We start from the raw sequence: 6,120 nt of genomic DNA, 5'->3' as shown, positions 1-6,120 counted from the left end.
CACGGCGGCGAGTACGACAGTGACTTCAGGCAACATAACAAGAGTTCAGGCAGAAATCGATTAACGTCTTACATGTTCTTCAATTTTCCGAAAGATTGGGCGGTTGTGGATTTGTGGAAATTATTCAAACCATACGGGGCTGGGAGGGATATCTTCATACCATCCAAAACCCTTCGCAATGGCCACCGTTATGCTTTTTTCAGATTCGGTGAGGTGAACGATGGTGACAGATGAGATGACCCGTCCTAATCCATCTGGACGAATACATTACATTTGGTTACATCGCGAGGTACTTGACCTCTATATGATACATTTTACAAACATTGCATTCGTTTTTGAAAAGACAATTTTTCATTTACATCGAAAGTTGACGGTATGCATACCATTTCATAATATATCCAACTATAATTGACTTAATAATAATCTTGATGAACTCAACGACTCAAATGCAACGTCTTTTGAAATATGTCATGAATGACTCCAAGTAATATCTCTAATATGAGCAAATACACAGGGGAATATTTCTTTCATACCTGAGAATAAACATGCTTTCAAGTGTTAACCAAAAGGTTGGTGAGTTCATTAGTTTATCATAATCATTCATTTTCATCATTTTAATAGACCACAAGATTTCATATTTCTATTACTTATAAATATAATCTCGTATCAGGCATTTCGCAAGGCATAGAGATAAAAATCATTCATATGGATTGAACACCTGGTAACCAACCTTAACAAGATGCATATAGAATATCCCCCAGTATACAGCGCGCAGCTAATATACTAAATAATACCTCGAAGTACTAAAGCATCCATACCCTGGATGGGGCTCGTTGGGCCCGATAGATTTACCTTTAGGATTCGCGTCAATTAGGGGCCATTTTCCTAATTCTTAGGTTACCAGACTTGAAGGGGTGATATTCGGTTTAATAATCCAACCATATAATGTAGTTTTAAGTAATTGTGTCTATTTCGTAAAACATTTATAAAAGCAGCGCATGTATTCTCAGTCCCAAAAATATATATTGCAAAAGCATTTAAAAAGGGAGCAAATGAAACTCACAATACTGTATTTTATAGTAAAAATACATATGACGACATTGAACAAGTGTAGGGTTGGCCTCGGATTCACGAACCTATATTGTTCATATATATATTAGAACATATACACGTAGTCGAACAATTTTATATATTATATATTTAATTTGTATATATATTTAAAAATGATTATTATTTGTATAGTTTTATATCTATATATTTTTAAAATACTTAATTGATTATAAATATGAATATTTATTTAAAGATTGTTAATATAATTAATTTATATGTAATGTTACTTATAAATATATTTTTACATCAATAGTAATAAAAGTTGTGTTTGATTATAATGATAATATCAATAATAATAATACAGATGATAATATTAATTATATTAGTAATAATAATAGTGATAAAAATAGCAATAATGTCTCTAAAAATAATACTACTAATAATATCCTAAATGATGATACTAATAATAATAATAATAATTATAATGATAATAATAATACTTTATAATAAAATTTACTACTAATGATAATCATATTAACAATATTAATAATAATATTAATAATATTAATGGTACTTATGTATACTAATGATAACAATAATTGTAATACTTATAACTATAATTATGATGATAATAATAATAATAATAATAATAATAATAATAATAATAATAATAATAATAGTAATAATAATAAGAATAATAATAATAATAAGAATAATAATAATAATAAGAATAGAATAAAAGATTATACCCTTTGAAATCTTTTCTAAAAAGAATTGCCCCAAACCGGGCTCGAACTCGTGACCTTCCGAATAAGCACACGCACCACTAACCATCCCTCTATTAATGCTTTTCTGATTTAACATGGATTTAAATTCTTTTATTCCTTATTTCAGTTCAACCGAAAGAAAACACCAAAAAATGGATCACGGCCCAACAGAAAAAGGAACTCAGCCCAATACTAACGGCCCACTAAATTAATTTCCCTTGCCCATGATCTTAAAACAAACTGAAGCCCAAGTATATAAAAATATATTACGGTTTTCCTTGTTTCTTATTTTGTTTCGACATCATAATTATTTCTTGCATTACCGTAACCTCATCATCCTTTTTGTTCTTCCGGTTTTATCATTAATAACTCGCTGAATATCCTTTCTTCTCTAACGTATCATCTTTATTTACTATTCATCATCTTCTCAACATCATCCTTATCATCGTTATTCGAACAGAAAGAAGATAGAACAGAAACATCAACTAATTGCAGCTGCATAAGTTGGAGTTTTGAACAAGAGTTAGATTGAACAGATGCGGTAGAAGTAACATAGCTGTAACAACCATCCGAACAGTGACAACATGTTTCTGGGTCTGGTCCTCGTCAATATCAGAATACAAGAGTAGTAACAACCAGAAATATTAAATGGGTTTCGTTCGATCTTGTTTGAACAGAACTAGAAACCAGAAGTAAGCAATTTCTAGTGGGTTTAAGGGCGGTGATCTATTGGGTCTGTGATAATGATTGGGGCTTGAACAGAAACGGATCCAAGGCAGATGCAGTTCACGTAAAAAAATAAAAAAATATGCAGTTTCAGGTGGCGGTTTAAGTTTGAACCAGAAACATAATTATAGCAGCAGTAGTATCATTAGTTCGATGATGTTGGGGACTGATTAGCATACAACAGTGATGTAGGACAGATGCAGTCAGTAAAATGTAAGTGTGTTTGCAGGTGTTTCATTTGAAAGATAGAAAGAAAAAAATAGTTTGGTGATGATTTAAGATGAAAACAGGAACAAAAGATAGTAGTACAGTACAGTAGCAGCAGGTTTTTGAATGGTGGTCTAATGTTTGTCGGACTGAACTGTAAACAGAAATAATCAGGTAGCAGAAGGTGAGATGGGTTTGTTGGGTTTGGATCGAACTAAACAGAAACAGAAAGTTGCGAGTAGCTGTAGCAACAAAAAGGGCTGTAACAGTGATGACAGGAATGAGTTGCAGGTTTTTTGATAATTGTTTGATTGAACAAGTATGTAAGTAGTGTTTTCAATTTGTGATATGTGTATGTAATCGTGTATATGTGTTGTTTTGATGATAAATTAAGATGGTTGTTTGTGTGTGTCTAACAAAAGAGGATTGGTGATGATTATCATCGAGCAAGTGGATAAGAAAAGTAATACGAGTTGTTATTAAGGCGAAGTGATGATGATGTAAATGAAACAGCAGCAGTAAACAGAAGTTATGATGGTTTAGTGGTTGACGGTGATGACTGCAGCAACAAATTGGGGCTGCAGGTGGTCGTTTAGATCGAACTGAAACAAAAGAAAACAGAAATTTAAAAGAAGATCGCAGCTAGTAGTGAGGTGACGAGTTGGTGGTTAGTTGTGGTGGTGATCAAAGTGGGGAATCATGATGAAGGTGGCGGTGTATATTTGAGTTGAAGTGGGTTTTCATTTGGGTTGTTAATTGAGCAGCTGGATAGCAGAATTCAATTAAATTAACAATAATTTGTCTTTGTTCAATAAGTCATAGAAACAGCTGTATCCGTGATCGAATAGTAAGTGTTGGAGGGTGATTAATTGGTGTCTTTATTCATTGGACAGAAGTAGAAATATAATAAGGGAGGTGGGTTCTCTTATGTACAATGGATATGAATATGTATATACTTATAATATAGATAGATAAATTTAAATACAGATAGATAGGAAGTGACAAAAAGATAAAGTAGTAAAGGAAATGTGTGGTGATGTTTGATGATGAGTTTTGGTTTTTAGGTTCTTGTAGCATAGACCGAATAACATAGTAGGTACAGACACTTAACATAAAAAAAATCCAATAATTTGTATTCAAGGGTGTTGATAACATATTTGAATAATATCAAGTATATAATAATGAAATAGTCGAGCTAATCTAAAGACTTCGGTAGTCTCCATAATGCTCACGTGATGATATTTGTAAAGATTATAAATGTGGGTCTATATGTGAAGACTTTCTATCCTCACTTTTAAGATAACAACAAACATAAAAGAAAATGTGAGTTCATGTTTTTCTTTCTAATGACACAAAACAAAAACATTGTAGCTGAGATAAAGACTAAAGATGGTGGAATATGGGTTTGTGATCTTGGATTAGTAAAAAGAGAAAAAGAAAGAATGAATAATTGGAAGTTTGTATATTAAACCATAACTACAATCGATATGTCATATATTTCTACATAACACCAATTATTAGCAAGTAATAATTAAGATGGAACCTCCTGTGCATAATGCAATTTTGAGCATATTCACACTAATCACATTACATACATTGTTTGAATCAAATAGCCCCACTCTTCCACCCACTATATATTCTGTTTTCCACATGAACGAAGAAGGATAACCTTATAGAGTCCAAATCCTAACATACAAGATTACACACATAATCGTGGCTTATTTATACAAATTAAGCATACATTATATATTTCAATTCAATAATAGTTCTTATTTTGCTATTAAATATATATATTTAATAATTAATATGTTCATAGAATAAATTTTTACGTATAATCATATTTGAACTACTTATATATATATATATATATATATATATATATATATATATATATATATATATATATATATATATATATATAAATAAATAATTTTTTTATAACATGTTTTATTATATCTTATATTATTTTATTTTACAAAATTAATTCTAATAACTAAATAGTATAATATTTCAAATTATATTGTGAATAATTATATATATATATTTAGGTACATACAATTAATTGTTCGTGAATCGTCGGGAATAGTCGAAGGGTAATCGCATATATGAAAACAGTTCAAAAATTTTTGAGACTCAACATTGCAGACCTTGCTTATCGTGTCAAACAATATTAAGATTAAGTTTAAATTTGGTCGGAAATTTCTGGGTCGTCACAACAGATTACTGAAATCTCTTGAGTCGATTAAGATTGGCAGTGAGTTGATCAAGATTTTCAAGGCTACTACTAGGGGTCCAAAACCTACTGGTACAAATGGTCCGAACCCTAATGTGACGAATGGACAGCCACGTGTGTTCCCGGTTGGGAATCGTTTCCAAGATGGTAGAAGTTTCAACGAGGTGATTAACAATATGGATGATCTAGGGTCGAAGATAAACAATAAAAAGGCTGATCTCAGATCAACCCTAAACATAATGAGAATGCATGTCGGTAATAACGTTCGTCCGATGGTGAACGAGAAATATTCAGATACAACTGTTAGTCCAAAAGTCCCAGAAGGTGAAAAGATGGTGTTGATCAAAGATGAAAATAACAACCATAGTCATTTATCACAGGCAATTCTATGCGAAGCAAAAACCCTGAAAATTCTTAAAAACCTAAATAACATATGTATTGAAGAAGGTCATGGGGATACCCAAATCAAGCTTTTAAGGGGTCTAAGTGTGCTAATCATATTCAACAATGATACAACCGCTTCATCTGTGTTCCATGACAGTTCCCATCTGCTTAAGAAATGGATTCACAAAGTTCAACTATGGGATGATGATTTTTGGCCAGAAAGGAGAGTGATCTGGCTAAGGATCTCTGGTGTACCGATACAATGTTGGATGGATAGCACTTTCAGGGCTATTGCAAACCTATGGGGGGTGTCATATGAATTGGATAACTGTTCTTTTTAGGGCCATCAAACCCTTAATCATGGTAGAGTTTCTGTGAAACTAAATGATCCTGGTAAAGTCAATTGCAACCTCAAACTACTATATAGATCTAAGGTCTACTTCATTAGAGTTAAAGATGAAAAGAAGAATTGGTCAGTCGTTGATGATTTTTCAGAGGATGAAGATAACTTTGTTAGTTCAGATTATGTCGATTCTGATGAATATGCTAATAGTCTCGATGATTATCCTACAGATAATGAAGGTTCATTCATCCCCTCGGATGACGATAAAGTTAACTTGTCCAATATTAATGATGAAGAAGATGACGATGATTTTGATGACTTTAACGATGATGATGCAGATATTCCGGTCACTTTTAATTCTCCGGTAGTCAATAGTCCGGTGGAAGATCTAGAGTCGGGTTGCATGGGAA

Source organism: Rutidosis leptorrhynchoides, chromosome 5, assembly GCF_046630445.1.
Source record: "Rutidosis leptorrhynchoides isolate AG116_Rl617_1_P2 chromosome 5, CSIRO_AGI_Rlap_v1, whole genome shotgun sequence".
Lineage (NCBI taxonomy): Eukaryota > Viridiplantae > Streptophyta > Magnoliopsida > Asterales > Asteraceae > Rutidosis > Rutidosis leptorrhynchoides.
The sequence above is the reverse complement of the archived record's forward strand: the minus strand, read 5'-3'. Positions refer to the sequence as shown.